Consider the following 16,884-nt stretch of genomic DNA (forward strand, 5'->3'; position numbering starts at 1 on the left):
ATTAAGTTTATCCCTACCTTACAGGACATACATAATTTACTTATAATTCTTTTATCTACTGCATGGATAACAGATCTAAAAGTAAAATGTAAAATTATAAAATTATGAAAGATAACATAAAAGGCTTAGGTTAAATAAATAGGACTTAGATATGACATCAAGTAATGAATTGATAAAATGAACTTCATCAAAATTAAAAATGTGATATATATATATATACATAGAATCAAGTAAAAATGAAACATTTACATATATATAAAGAGAGATGCTGCTAAAGTGTGGCACTCACTATGTCAGCAAATTTGGAAAACTCATCAGTGGCCACAAGACTGGAAATGTCAGTTTTCATTCCAACCCCAATGAAAGGGCAATGCCAAAGAATGCTCAAACTACCAAACGATTTCCCTCATTTCACATGCTAGTAAGGTTATGCTCAAAATCCTTCAACTTAGGTTTCATCAGTAGGTGAACCAAGAACTTCCAGAGGTACAAGCTGGATTTAGAAAAGGCAGAGGAATTAGAAATCAGATTGCCAATATCCACTGGATCATAAAAAAAAGCAAGGGAATTCCAAAAAAAAAAACTCTGCTTCTGCTTCATTGACTATGCTAAAGTCTTTGACTGTGTGCATCATAACAAACTGTGGAAAATTCTTAAAGAGATGGGAATACCAGACCTCCTTACCCACCTCCTGAGAAACCTGCATGCAGGTCAAGAAGCAATAGTTAGAACTGTACATGGAACAATAGGACCAGTTCCAAATTGGGAAAGGAATATGTCAAGGCTGTATATTGTCATCCTGCTTATTTAGCCTTTAAGCAGAGTGAAAGTGAAAGTCGCTCAGTCGTGTCCGACTCTTTGTGACCACATGGACTATATAGTACATGGAATCCTCCAGGCCAGAATACTGGAGTGGGTAGCCTTTCCCTTCTCCAGGGGATCTTCCCAACCCATGAATCGAGCCAGGGTCTTCTGCATTGCAGGCGGATTCTTTACCAACTGAGCTATAAGGGAAGTCTTACATCATGCAAAATGCCAAGCTGGATGACTCACAAGCTGGAACCAAAATTGCCAGGAAAAACATCAACAGCCTCAGATACTGCTGGTGACAACCACTCTAATGGCAGAAAGTGAATAGGAACTGAAACGCCTCCTGAGTAGGGTTAAAGAGGAGAGTGGAAAAGCTAGCTTAAAACTCAACATTCAGACAACTAAAATTATGACCTCTGGCACCATCAGTTCATGGCAGATAGAAGGGGAAAAATTCGTGGTAATGACAGATTTTATTTTCTTGGGTTCCAAAATCATTGTGGATGGTGACTGTACCATGAAATTAGAAAACGCTTGCTCCTTGGAAGGAAAGCTATGCCAAACCTAGATAGCATAATAAAAAGCTTTGAGACATCACTTTGCTGACAAAGGTCTAAGTCAAAGCTATGCATAGTCAAAGCTATGTTTTTTCCCAGTAGTCATGTATGGATGTGAGAGTTCGACCATAAGGAAGACTGAGCACTGAAGAATTGATACTTTTGAATTGTGGTGCTGGAGAAGACTCCTGGACAGCAAGGAGATCAAAGCAGGCAGTCCTAAAGGGAATCAACCCTAAATACTATTTGGAGGAACTGATGCTGAAGCTGAAGTTCCAATACTTTAGCCACCTGATGCAAAGAGTCAACTCAATGGAAAAGACTCTAGTGCTGGGAAAGACTGAAGGAGAAGAAGCGGGGCAGCAGAGGATGAGAGAATTAGATAGTGTCATTAACTCAATGGCCATGAATCTGAGCAAACTCTGAGAGATGGTGAAGAATAGGGGAGCCTGGTATGCTGCAGTCCATGTGGTCTCAAAGAGTTGGACATGGCTTAGCAGCTGAACAACAACAAAATATATAGCAGATCTTATGACTCAATAATGATATAAGAAGCAATCCAATTTTTAAAGACTTGGGAAATTTCTGAGTCATAGCTTCACCAAGAAAGACATATGGAAGAGAAATAAACACAGAAAATGCTACTTGACATCATTTGTTGTTGTTGTTTAATGGCTAAGTTGTTTTCCAACTCTATTGCAACCCCATGGACTTTAGCCACAAGTCTCCCCTGTCCAGAATACTGGAGTGGGTTGCCATTTCCTTCTCTGGAGGATCTTCCTGACCCAGGGATTGAACCCATGTTTCCTGCATTGGCAGGTGGATTCTTTACTCCTAAGCCAACAGGGAAGCTCAGTTGACATAATTTGTCAAGCTAGTTATGAATTTTAGCCATAATTAGTTTAGAAAATGCAAACTAAAATCACAATTAGATATCACTATATACCCATTTTAAAATGGGTAAAATATAAAAATCTGATTATTCTTTGTCTTGTCAAGGATGGGAAACAACTTGAGCTCTCATAGTACCAAAGAGAATGAATTTGGTCCCACCACTTTAGAAAACAATTCTGGATTTCCTTAAATTGTCATACATTCATCAATCAGATAAACCAGTCATTCTATTCCTAGGAACATATTCAAGAAAAATTAAAGCACATGTCCATATGAAAACTCACTCACCAATGTTCATAGCTGTTTAATTTAGAAAAATCCAAATTCGAAAGCAACCGAAATACCGACCAAATAGTCAATGGATAAATTCATTGGAATATTACTTAATGATTAAAAGATTTAACTACCGATACAGCAACAACATGGGTGAATCTCTTATGCTGAGTGAAAAAAACAGTGTAAATTTTAATTTATATAGATTTCTAGAAAATGGAAAACTAACCTAGGGATAGAAGCAGATCAGTAGTTGCCTAAAGATGGGTGGTAGTTATGGTAAGAGAGAGATGAAAATGAGTAGGATTACAAAGCCATAAGGGACTCTTCTAGATAATGGGTAAATTGATTATCTAGATTGTGATGATGAATCTTAATTTTGTACAAATGTTGAAAAAGTTTTAAATTTTACATATAGTATAACCAGGTCAATGAAAAGTAAGAAAAATATATTTGCTCTATTATTTTTTTCTTTATAGGATTATGCCTTTCAAAATTCCATTTTTTAAAGTTTTACTTGAGGGAGTGGGGAAAGCTAAGTTGAGATAAACATATATATTCAGTCATAATTAACCAGAGACATCATTTATGTTTAGTTTATAGTTTATTTCATTTTAAATTGAGACTCCATTATATAACAATCCCAAATAAAATTGTATTCCAAAAGAAAGTTTTTAAATGACAAAATAATTAATTTCCTCTATATCAGCAAGGACCAGAATACTATAGCCTATCTCTTGGTGAGAAACTCCATACAGGACAATAGGAAAAATGATGAAAATTTTCTTGCTGATACCCTACAAATTATTTTCTCCACACCTTTAAAACTTGTGAATGTGGTAGGATTTGGGATTATGAAAGACCCTGGGAGACTGCAGAACATTATACAAAAGAAAGGTTACCTTACCGCTCAGCCAGCTGAAGGAAGGATATGAATCTAAACCTGGTTGTCATGGTTAGATGCAGGGATAACAAGCTATACAACCAATAGTAGATGTATTCCCAAGAAAGAGGTTTAGATTCTTGTGTCCCTAGAACATGTTTGACAGGAAGAGAAAAGGGTCTTGGTTGCCATTAGGCCTAACTCCTCAAAGTGTATAAGACAATCCTGAAACCCTGTGAACTGAGGACCTATGTCCACAGTACCCAGTCACCAAGAAATTACCATGTTCTGGTCAGAAGGTCAATGTCTACTGACTCCTTGCTTGAATCTCATTCCAATACACCCCATATTCCCTAAGTTCCTGTTATCTAGGGAACAGAACTTAATGGCTCAAAGTCCAACTTTCCAGCCAGATTGTCTGAGTTTGCAACTTGCCTCCACTACTTACTGACTATAACTGTTAGATATTAAAACTGTAATGTCACATCTGTTTTTTTCAGGAATATGTAAGGATTGCACTTTGAAAGTTGGTGTGATCTGGTGATGTGCTTTAACCAGCGCCACCCCCCCCCCCCCCCCCGCCCCCTGCCAAATGTGAAAAGAACATGTATCACTTCTGGGTAAAAGCTTTAGGATCAGTGCATGATTTGTCAGGTTTGTGTCCTCTTGTCAAAGTGAGGGGGAGAGCTGGTTCTGAACAAGGACTTTGTCAGCTTGGGTTCCTAAGCAACAATAGTGAATGTGAACCCCTGGAAACTTATTAAATTGTAGTTTTAGAAAGAAACTTTGTCAAGCCTCTAAAATTTGACTTTCTTTATTGCAGAATGACCTAGCATATCCTGATCAATATTATATATGACGCTGGACAATTTGCTTACCTCTTACTCCTCAGTTTCCTTGTACAGTCACAATGGTATTTATTCTGAGTGCTATTATGTGTATTAAATGATAAAATGCATGTAAAATTCTAAGAATATCCCAAGCACATAATACTTTTTATTAGTAATACATTGTTAGTAGTAGTATCTCATTTGAAAGGTTGAAAAACTCAGCGATTCACAATTATATTAAGATACTATTTAAAGAATATTAACTACAATCCTGATAACATAATGATCACTTTACATAAAACATAAAAAATAATCATTAGGACAACACTGTAAAACTTTATGAGCATTAGAAGCATTATTCAGATATATAGTTTCCATATATGAGTACTGAGAAATACTTGTATAGCTTTGTATTTGGCAATAAATGTCCTATTTTGATTTCAGCACGTTTTACTTTTCAAGCTTTTATTAGGAGGATTTAATTGAATCAAAATATATGAAAGTAACTTATTCTGCTCAGCATGATTAGAGTAGATTTCTGTCTTGCCTAGGTTTATTCTGACTGCTATAACAAATTGACCCAAATCTGCATCATAGATTGTTTTTCCCTTACAGATTAACAATGCATTTCCCCTCTTGATAGTTATTTATTGACCATGGAAACTAGGACTCTGCCACTTTGAACAATGTGTGCCCAAGGTCACCTTGCTACTTGTCTCCATTCCAGGATTTTGAAGTGAAAAAAGAACTGTAAACAAGTCTACATAGGAGGTTTTTATGGGGCAGGTCTGGGAGTCAAATACATCATTCTGCTCATACCCGCTCATAGTCTTCTGAATGCAACTGAGTCACAGGGTCACACAAAACAGATCTAGAAAAGTATCTTAACCGTGCACTCAGGAAAAGTAGCTTTGTGTGACATTTATAGAAATCTCCACCTCAGTATTTTAGACCCTGAAATCTGTGATTAAGGATCTATCCACTCAAGGTAGCTCCTAATAGAATAATTCCAACATATTTATTTCAATATTTTTAACTTATGAACGTCCTTTCCCTTTCATTCATTCTCATTTTTCTCCCCACAACAATCCTCTGAGGAATAACACAGGTGTTATTATTCTTTACTTAAAATGGAGAGAATCGAAACAAGGGTTAAGAGTACCTGGGTCAAATGGAGCAGAAATACTTAACAGAGAAATTAAGTGGATGCAGTTAAAAGAGTTAAAGTGAAGCTATTCTTGATTCTCAAACCTCCGGAGAGGGCTCAGGCGAGAGTCAGATTTAATAAGTCTTTACTCTTAGGAACATTGCTTTATGTATATCCTCACTTCAAGTTACACTGAAACTACTTTTTTTTTCCCTTAAGAAAAACTGTGGTTGTATAAGATTGATTGTGTTACACACATAAAAATGGCCTTCCCAGGTGGCGCTATGTGGTAAAGAAGCTGCCTGGCAATGCAGGAGACATACATGACTCAGGTTTGATCTCTAGGTCAGGAAGATCTCTTGGAGGAGGAAATAGCAACTCGCTCCAGTATTATTGCCTGGAGAATCCCATGGACAGAGGAGCCTGGCGGGCTACAGTCCATAGGGTTGAACAGAGTCCGACGCAACTGAAGTGACTTAGGACAGACGCACACACAAAGTTACTGTACTTTTTAGAAATTCACACTGTGTTTAGTTACTCAGCCATGTCCAATTCTTTGCGCCCCATGGACTGCAGCCTGCCAGGCTCCTCTGTTCGTAGGGATTCTCCAAGCAAGAACAGTGGAGTGGGTTCCCACGCCCTCCTCCAGGGGAATCTTCCCAGCTCAGGCATTACACCCTGGACTCCCACGTTGCTGGCAGATTCTTTACCAGCTCAACCACCAGAGTGGCTCATGATTACTGGGGTGGGTAGCCTACCCCTTCTCCAGGGGATCTGCCTGAACCAGGAATTGAACTGAGGTCTCCTGCATTGCAGGCAGATTCTTTACCAGCTGGGCTACCAGGGAAGAAAGTATGCACATATATAATCTGACACAAATTCTTTTATTGCCTTATCTTTTCCAAATGTTGATTCATTCTAAGTAGTTGAAAATAGGAAAGGAATCATAATTGAATGAGTAGGTGTGTATGTGTGAAGTGTTCTGCATATATTACCTCATTTAAAGAAAATTTCAGGACAGTAATATAATCTAAAATTTATACATGTAAACCTTGAATATAGAGAAATTAATGTTCCTGGTGAATCAGGAATAAAATTCTGGAAGATGGCATTGTTTCTGAAACAATGATAGAAAAGCAATCGGGATTTTCCTGGAGAGTGTGAAGGCAATTTTCCATAACAATTATCACATAAAAGGCAGAAGAATGTTTACATAGATCTACACTAGGTACAGTTGTAAATGTTGACTTTAGCAAAACTAAATATTGATGGTTAAAACATTAAAGGAATCCTGTTGTATTGATAGCTTCAGAAGTCAAATAACAAAAACTGATTTGAATATAACACCATTGCTAAAAACAAGCTGTGAGAGAGTGGATAAGTTAATTCTTGAGTAAATTATATTCTGAAGCATAGTCTCTCCTTTTAAGTGCAACTGGGTCACTCTAGGGCCAAGTAACTCATATATCCCAAGTACACATGCTGAGACCTTGGCAGAGGGATGAATAATGATGCTTCGGAGAATAGGGGGACAGCTTGTGGATGCAGAATCACAAAGAGTAGATCTACAAGTACTCTCCAATTGCTTATCCTTTACCTGCATATGTTTTGAACAAACCATCTGTAAGAAAAAACAACTAATCTGTGTCATTATCATTCCAGTCACCTTGTGATTCCAGATGAGACTCTATGGCCAGAATTTTATGTTAGTCTTTGTCACGTATTGGCTGTGTGGTGCTTCTCAAGCCACCTTCTTTGAGTTTCCGTTTTCTCATCTTGTCAAATGGAGAGAATAATAACTCCAGGACAGTTGCAAGTCACAACAATTGGAGACATTACAAAAATAACAAAAATGATTTCTAGCACATAGTAAATTCTCACTAAATACTTATAGTTGCTATTTTATCATTAGGATGATAAGGATGATGATTTCCAAAGCTCAACTCATTTAACATATAGAATATCTTAAGTGTTTTTTTTGTGTGTGTTTTACACATTATAAGTCTAAAATTAACCGAATGTATGGAAACTTTTATTTTGGGGAAAACATTTTCAAACATATCATCTCATTTGATCCCCAAGTTTATTATCTCCCATTTAGGAATGAAAGGGCTTCTCAAGAACCCTCCTGCCAATGCAGGAAACATAAGTAGGCAGTAAAGAATCTCCCTACAGAGCAGAAGACTCAAGTTTGATCCCTGGGTCAGGAAGATCCCCTAGAGAAGGAAATGGCAACGCACTCCAGTATTCTTGTCAGGAGAATTCCATGGACAGAGGAGCCTGACAGGCTACAGTCCATGGAGTTAAAAAGAGTTGGACACGACTGAGCAGCTAGCTAACAGAGAGTCTAATACTGATGTCTCATAGCCAATGGGTTTCCCTGGTGGCTGAGATGGTAAAGACTCTGCCTGCAGTGTGGGAGACCTGGGTTCAATCTCTGGGTCAGGAATATCCTGTGGAGAGGGGATTGGCAACACACTCCAGTATTCTTTCCTGGAGAATTCCATGAACAGAGGAACTGGTGGGCTCTATAGTCGATGGGGTCGCAAAGAGCCAAACACGGCTAACATTTTCACTTTCTTATAGCCAACACTGTGATTCTGTTCCTAAGTTATTTTCCTTTTATCTCAGCATTTCCTCAAGAAACATTTTTAGTACTTGGTACAAATATATCATTGAGAATAAAACTGAACCACCAAACTTAATTATATAATTTTATTTAAAAATGTAAATCACTATTTTTTGTTTACCTAAAGCCAAGTATTACATACATGTTGCACAAGAAAATCACTATAAATGATGTTGCCAAACAGATTCAGTGCTGAAGTAAATTTATTTTCACCTAGGATAGATTGAATAAACAACCTGATGAAGCCTTTGGATCTTGGGGCCAGAAAGAAATGGGAACAATTTTGGATGATGTGATTGCCCTCAGAGCAGAGTATAATCCAAGGGAAAAATGGAAAAGTGAACATTTAAAAATAGAACAGGGTAAATGCTTATTTAGATCTTCTGCTCATTTCTAAAGTTTATTTTTAATTGAAGAATAATTGCTTTACAGTATTATGTTGGTTTCTGCCAACATCAGTATGAATCAGCCATAGTTATATCTATATCCTCTCCTTCTTGAACTTCCCTCCACCTCCCTCCCCATCCCACAACTCTAGGATGTTACAAAGCCCCAGTTTCAGTTCCCCGAGTCATACAACAAATTCCCATTGGCTATCCATTTTACTTATGGTAATGTATGTTTCCATGTTTTGATTGGGTTATTTGTTTTGTTTTTTTGGTATTGAGCTACATGAGCTGTATATTTTCTAGATGAATTCCTTGTTGATTGCATTGTTTACAAATATTTTTTCCCATTCTGTGCATTGTCTTTTTGTTTTATTTATTTTATTCCTCCAGCACATGAAAAGATGCTCAATGACAATTATTAGAGAAATGTAAATAAAAACTACAGTGAGGTATCACCTCGTACCTATCAGAATGGCCATTGAAAAGTATCCAGTAAATGCTAGAGAGGGTATGGTGAAAAGGGAATCTTCCTACACTGTTGGTGGGAATGTAAATTGATACAGCCACTATGGAGAACAGTATGGAGGTTCCTTAAACACCAAAAACAGAGCTCCCATATGATTTAGCAATCCTACTCCTGGGCGTATATCTGCAGAAAAACATAATTCAAAAATATACATACATCCCCATGTTCAGAGCAATACTATATACAATAGCCAAGACACGGAAGCAGCCTAAATATGCATCAACAGATGAATGGAAAAGAAGATGGAGTATTATTCAGTCATAAAATAATGAAATGTGCCATTTGCAGAAACATAGTATGTTAGATTATCATACTAAGTGAAGTCAGACAGAGGAAGACAAATATCATATGACATCACTTATATAGGTAGACTCTAAAAAAAAAAAAAGATACAAAAGAACTTATTTACCACTACTATGCATATACCCTAAGGAAACCAAAATTGAAAAAGACGCACGTACCCCAATGTTCACTGCAGCTCCATTTACAATAGCTAGGACAAGGATGCAACCTAGATGTCGACTGACAGATGAATGGATAAAGAACTTGTGAAACATATATGCAATGGAATATTACTCAGCCATGGAAAGGAACACATTTGAGTCAGTCCTAATGAGGTGGATGAACCTAGAGTCCATTATACAGAGTGAAGTAAGTCAGAAAGAGAAAAACAAATATTGTATACTAAGGCATATATATATAGAATCTAGAAAGATGGTACTGATGAACCTACTGCTGAGCAGCAGTAGAGACTTAGACATTGAGAAAAGACTTCTGGACATGGCTGGGGGTGGGGGAGGGAGAAGAGGGTGGGATGTATGGAGAGAGTAACATGGAAACATACATTACCATATGTTTAAAGAAAAAGATCTTATTCACAAAACAGAAACAGACTCACAGATATAGACAAGAAACTTATGGTTATCAAAGGGGGAGGAATACATTTTGAGGTTGGGATTAACATATACATATACACACACTATATGTAAAAGAATCAATTGCCTATTGTATAGCACAGTGAAAGCTATTTTCAGTATTCTATAATAATCTATACGGGAAAAGAATCTGAAAAAGAACAGATATAAGTGTGTGTGTAACTAAATCACTTTGCTGTCACCTGAAACTACCACCACATTGTAAATCAAATATATTCCAATATAAAAAAATCATATACAAATATAATAAATGCTCTAATATAGGTTCAAAGCAATACTTTAAAAAGCTGCATGTCCATTGAGCTGACACAGATCAGTAGTAGGAACAAACTAACAAGAAAGCAAATTTTAACTTATTAAGAATTAAACAAATTAGGAATAAAGGAATTCAAAATTGTTTGTTATTTGGTTAGTTCGGCAATTGATTATCTAATAATACAACAAATAGACAGGATTTCCATATTACCCATTCTAGAGATCAGCCAACATCCTTTAAACATAGAATAATGGATGGAGTTATAGGAGACTCTCCAAAAGACAATTGCGCAGGGCAGCCTGGCCCAAATACTTTAAAGAACATGTAGTTATATAACCAGGAAAAGGATCAATGATAAAGGTAGTCCAGAATCATCATGTTTTCCACCACCTGTGAGGTCTCTCCTGGGTGGGGAGTGGGGGGCCACAAATAGAGAGGCCGTGTTCTGGAGCATCAAACCCTAGACCTTCTCAACACTTTGGAGACAAGTAGGAGAAACAATGCTAACATTTGGAAGTTGACTGCTAAGGGTTAATCTGGATATTATGGCTAACGTCAGTGATATGAAGTTTGGGAAAGGATTCATTCTGAGAAAAGTGAGGTAGAAATTACCACGGGGTAACAAGAATGTGCTTTAAACTCAAGCTCTGTTATCTGTGGAGTAGGCATGGAATTCAGAAACCGTCACTATACTTTGGGCTTTGAATGGAAAGGGTGAAGATTGAATGTGCCGTTTTCCTGTGAATCTGATTGCTTGAAGTTGTGAAAGTCTAAGACAGAGAATGGGAATACCACCAAAAAGGCAAATCACATACTGATTAGATAAGTAGATAAGTGGATCTAATTTTTTCATATTAGCCTGAAGCCATACTTCTTTTTCCCACTAGGAATTGCATTATATGGTTTCTTAGCTTTAGTCCAAACAGAAGAATCATTCCTAGAATTTGAATTCATTTTTATAACTACATTTTGCATAAACTATTTAATTTGCTTCAAACAGTAATCCTATGAGGTATTATTACTATGAACTTCTTAGCAAATAAAGAATTTGAGGTTTAAATAGGTGAAGTGACAGTCAGTAAATGATGGCACCAGAAATAGCTTTTACACCCCAGAGGCTTCCTATGCCACTTCCATTTTTTTTCTCTTTCACTTTCTTTTTCTTTAATTTTTTTTTTTTTTTTGGCTTTTATACCTATTACAAAATAACATATGTTAAAGTAAAGTAAAATGCAAAAGTCCGTTTTAGCCAAAAAGAAGAAAATTGAAACTGTGCCTAATTTCATCACTCATAGATAATTATAACTAAGATTTTGATGTACTTCCAACATTTTACCTGTGACTATGAGTATGTGTGTGGGCGTATGTGTAGGTTTAGGAGTACAACATTGTCATCATAAATGTATAAGAATTTGGAAACTTACTTTTTTTAAACAATGAATTTAAAACATTTGCCATATAACCATATATTTTAGTTTCAAATATTTTTATTAAAAATGATATCTTCTTGATAAAATCTCGAATAATGCAGAAAGGTATGTATAATAAAGACCAAAAATCCCTTGAATCTTCTATCAGAAGTAAACAGTTAGCATTTAAACAGGTATCTTCTGATTTTCAATCTGAATGTGTATATATAATGAATAAAGAATGAAAAGGGAAAACACACACACACACACACACACACACACATGAACTTTAGTAATGAATGGAGCTACATGAAGTAAAGTCTTGGTTTTAAAGACAGTTTCCATGGAGTCAAACATTGTAAAATAGGAATGATTATAAAACTGGCCTCAAGGATTTTGTTAAAATAATCCAATATGTTCTTGTATGTAAAACCCTTGAAAGGCTACCTTTGCATTGCCATGAAAATGGGTGTCCAATCAACATTAACTGCTAATAAAAAGGAATGAATGTGAGTCCGTTTCAATGAGGTAGATGAACCTGTTATAGAGAGTGAAGTGAGCCTGAGAGAGAAAAATAAATCTCGTATACCAATGCATACATATGGGATCTAGAAGGATGACACTGGTGAAATGACATGCATGGCCCCAGTGGAGACACAGACATAGAGAAGAGACCTGTGGACCCAGAGAGGGGAGTGGAGAGGAAGGAGAGGGTGGGATGTGTGGAGAGATAACATGGAAACTTACATTACCGTATGTAAAGTAGAGAGCCAGTGGGAATTTGCTGCATGACTCAGTAAACTCAAACTCGGGCTCTGTGACAACCTAGAGGCGTGGGAAAGGGAAGGAGGGAGGGGGAAGGAGATTCAAGATGGAGGAGACATACGTATACTTATGGCTGATGGATGTTGATGCTGGCAGAAACCAACACAATCTTGTAAAGCAAGTATCCTTCAATTAAAAAATAAATAAATTTAAAATTAAAAAATAATTTTTTAAATTTTAAATTAAAACTTAAATTTTTAAATTTAAAAAATTAATTTTATTATAAAAAATAAAATTAAAAAAGAAAAAAATTAATTGCTATTATTACTGTCATTATTATTGTTTTAATGTCTACCATGACTATAATTTTCATTTTAAAACAACACTAATTGCTGTCATTTAAGGGTTTACGTTTTTGTCTTTAATATTTCCATGTGTACCTGATACAGTTCCACAGAAGACTGTGCTTATGTCCCTTGGGAAAAATAAACGTCAACAATTAAGTCTTTTATAAGTAACAGGTATCTGCAAGAGCTAGAAAGATGCATTGTGGTAAAAATACAACAGGCTGGGGTAATCAATCAGGACTACTTCTGTTGTTTTAGATCCTCATGAGAGCGGCTCAGGTCAGTAGTGATTCGTTCTAAGTTGTCTAGATTGAATTTCTGTGAGGTTGTGGGAACCTCTGAATGTGGCTTTCCAACATCTCAGTCTCCAACTAGGTAATGCTGAAATGTAAAAGGTAATTACCTTTTACAATAACCTTTTATAATACCTTTAGCAACCCATGTTGCCTGGCACTAAAATTGAGGTTCTGAATATAATTTCCTACTGTGCCTCTGGAAAGCTTACTTACTTTCCCACAGTATATCAAAAGAAATAGCCGGGCATCACACATCCACAGTTAGATAACAGTAATGAAATGATGATCAGGCTGCAGATATATAACTATGAGAACTATTTCTATTCTACAAGATGGAAGAGGAAGTAACTCGGTTTGGGGTTGGACCTATCACAACACCAGTTTATGTCCTCTTTGTTTTCTTAATACTCCCCCAATTTATTTCTTTGAATAAATTCGAAAAGGGGAACTGCTGAAAGACATTGGCACCTATCCAAAATCCAAAACAAACAACAACAAAATTGATTTATTTGTCCTTAAAGTTTCTCAAAGAATAATAAATCCATATGGTTTAGAGAAGAGACCTTGTAGTTTAAGCTAAGAAGAGAAACACGCAGGATACAATGAAGTCTGGAGAAACTGAAAGCAGTAGGCATTCAGAGGTATGTTTTTATTTCCTTCTCTATTGGTTAGCCCTTGATAACAGTCTCATTGTATTCTGAACTCATCTTAAGATGCCTCTGAAAGATATTCCCCTGGGGCAACCAGAGGCAGAGTTTCTACTTCCAGACCTCACCCTAGATATGGACGGCCACCATACAGCAGGTCGCTTCCCAGATAGCGTTGGGGGTAAAGAACTTGCCTGCCAATGCAGGAGATGTAATGGATACAGGTTCGATCCCTGGGTCGGGAAGATCCCTGAAGAAGGAAATGGCAACCCCACTCCAGTATTCTCTCCTGGAGAATCCCATGGGCATAGGACCATGTTGGGCTACTGTCTATGGAGTTGGACACGACTGAAGTGCCTAAACACACACAGAGACCCAGAGCAAATGATGTGGCTTGGAGGACTTATGAAGGACAGTGTGGGAAATGAAGGTAAGTGGCTTTGTTTACATTTATTATCTACTCTATGTTCCCTGTGGCAAAATTTTCATTAGTTAAAAGCGTAAAGAAAGGGACATTTTTAGTTAATTGATTTAATTTTGTATTTAATAATGTACTCTATTGTCACCCTGCTTATTTAACTTATATGCAGAGTACATCATGAGAAACGCTGGGCTGGATAAAGCACAAGCTGGAATCAAGATTGCTGGGAGAAATATCAATAACCTCAGATATGCAGATGACACCACCCTTATGGCAGAAAGGGAAGAAGAACTAAAGAGCCTCTTGATGAAAGTGAAAGAGGAGAGTGAAAAAGTTGGCTTAAAGCTCAACATTCAGAAAACTAAGATCATGGCATCCAGTCCCGTCACTTCATGGCAAATAGATGGGGAAACTGGAAACAGTGGCTGCCTTTATTTTTTTAGGCTCCAAAATCACTGCAGATGGTGACTGCAGCCATGAAATTAAGACACTTACTCCTTGGAAGGAAAGTTATGACCACCCTAGACAGCATTTTAAAAAGCAGAGCTATTACTTTGCCAACAAAGGTCCATCTAGTCAAGGCTATGCTTTTTCCAGTAGTCAAGTACGGATGTGAGAGTTGGACTATAAAGAAAGCTGAGCACTGAAGAACTGATGCTTTTGAACTGTGGTATTGGAGAAGACTCTTGAGAGTCCCTTGGACTGCAAGGAGATCCAACCAGTCCATCCTAAAGGAGATCAGTCCTGGGTGTTCATTGGAAGGACTGATATTGAAGCTGATGCTCTAATACTTTGGCCACCTGATGCGAAGAACTGACTGATTTGAAAAGACCCTGATGCTGGGAAAGATTGAAGGTGGGAGGAGAAGGGGATGACAGAGGATGAGATGGTGGATGGCATCACCAATTTAATGGACATGAGTTTGGGTGAACTCTGGGAGGTGGTGATGGACAGGGTGGCCTGGTGTACTGCAGTTCATGGGGTCGCAAAGAGTCGGACAAGACTAAGCAACTGAACTGAACTGAATGTACTCTAAATCTGTAGTTAAATTTCCTCCACCTACCCATTTGTTGTTGATGTTGGTGGTGGTGGTGGTGGTTTTTCTGTTAAAGATTCAAAAGGCTGGGTAAAAGTTTATACATTGGTTATGTGTTGAGATCACTCTTAAACTATTGTATGGTAAAATTAGACAAACTTGTATTCCTCCAAAAAGTTCACAGGAGAAGTCATTGCATTTCTGCTTGGGTGGGGCATGGTACTCGGCTCACCTTCTACTCTCCAGTGGCACACAGTTCCACCTCTGGGAGGTTTCTGTAATCCAAAACCATCCCATATGAAACTCACTGTCAATGTCTTGGTCCAGGCTTTGTCCACTCTTCCCCTAAACCTTCTCAAAAATCTCCAGACCTGCCACCACAGCTCCACTCTTGACTCTAATCCACCTTCTCTCATTCCTGCCAGAATGACCTAACAAAAAACACAGGACAGTTATGACTTTATGGCAAGAAAATAATTTTCTTAAATCCTTTCTGAAATGTTGTCTGAGAAGCAAAATGTCCACTTTTACGGTCTCTGAAGAAACTCTTCAAGAAATTTACCCTGCAGTAACTGACATTTCTACTCCCTAGAAGACAACTGAAGGGCATGCATTTATCGGAAAGTAACAATCAGGACTGTACCTTAAATCTTGCTATATTGTTTAGTGTAGCTTGTAATTATGAAAATTGCACCCTGTTGTGTTTTATTGATTATTTTTGGCTTAGACCCATATATTCGTGTGTTTTAAAATTTGCATATCAAAGCAAATTTTTCTGTGATAATAAATGTAATACAATGTCCTAAATTTGTCACTTCAAGCATGTTTTGTCATTTGGGGTAATGCTGTTAGTTTATATGATTTAGTGAGATGATTCACATGATTTAGTGAGAATTGTATGCTTTCAGTGTAAAAACATGATACAGGGAATTGACCTCTTGAATTTTTCTCTAGGGGACTACAGAAATTGAAATTTTCTCTGGTTGTTGCAATAAGAATCCAGAGGCTCCCCACTTGAAAGAAAGCACCCTACCCTTTTTCCCCTCTGCTTTCTACTTTTAGAGATACAAAAGAAACTGTAGGAAGGTTCAGAAAAACTGTGTTTTTGATTGAATTAATTCCACTGGTAGTAAACCTTATTTCTGAGAGTTCAAAGGAGTCTGTCTGTAGCTCCCCCAAATAGCTGCCCTTCTAACCAGAAGCTGTATTTATATTCTGGAATCAAATAAATAGCTCTTGTGCCAATTATTCAAGTTATTTTGCTACATAGTCTTCATCTCTACCCTTAAAAAATGTGCAGTATATGTAGGCAGTGAGATTAAGAAAAGTTGCACTATTGTTGCTTTTTTCCCATGTATCAAAACTTTTTGTGATATTTAAAAAATACAGTATAATTTAGAATCTTATACTATTAGAGGTCTGCATTCATGATTTCCATTTTATACACACGCGCATAGGCCTACGGGTCCCAAATTCTATCTAGTATCTGAATTCAGCCCTGCTGCAGCCTCAGCCAGCCTGGACATACTCAGATTAGATAAAGGAAAATGACTGGCCCAGAGCTCAGGATGTTCAGGATAAGCACGGCACCTGCTCTGTCAGCTTTGGGGCAGTGATTTTACTGTTTTGCCTGCATTAACAGAACTGTTTTGTATTGCTCTTTAACCACTACTTAACTAACTCTTTTATGATAAGATGATCATATTTCTCTACTTCTTTGACTTTAAATTCCTTTAAAAAAATTCCCTTGAGGGCTTCTGTCTTCCAAACCAAATAATTATACATTTCTGTTTCTCCAAGTAATGCCAGGATCTATGTAGTTAAGGCAGATACA

At 37.2% G+C, this 16,884-nt stretch overlaps 1 long non-coding RNA gene across 3 annotated transcripts in view; it reads right to left on the reverse strand.

Moving 5' to 3' along the window:
- The window catches only part of LOC133047993 (uncharacterized), a 138,639-nt gene that overhangs the window by 63,423 nt on the left and 58,332 nt on the right, over positions 1–16,884 (reverse strand). For 2 of the 3 annotated variants that reach the window (XR_009690936.1, XR_009690935.1), the window contains one exon: positions 15,283–15,481. The exons of the other annotated variant lie outside the window; for it this stretch is intronic. This is a non-coding gene — a long non-coding RNA (uncharacterized LOC133047993). The remainder of the gene's footprint in view (positions 1–15,282; positions 15,482–16,884) is intronic. 3 annotated transcript variants of the gene reach the window in all.

The sequence above is a fragment of the Dama dama genome, chromosome 28 (genome assembly GCF_033118175.1).
Source record: "Dama dama isolate Ldn47 chromosome 28, ASM3311817v1, whole genome shotgun sequence".
Lineage (NCBI taxonomy): Eukaryota > Metazoa > Chordata > Mammalia > Artiodactyla > Cervidae > Dama > Dama dama.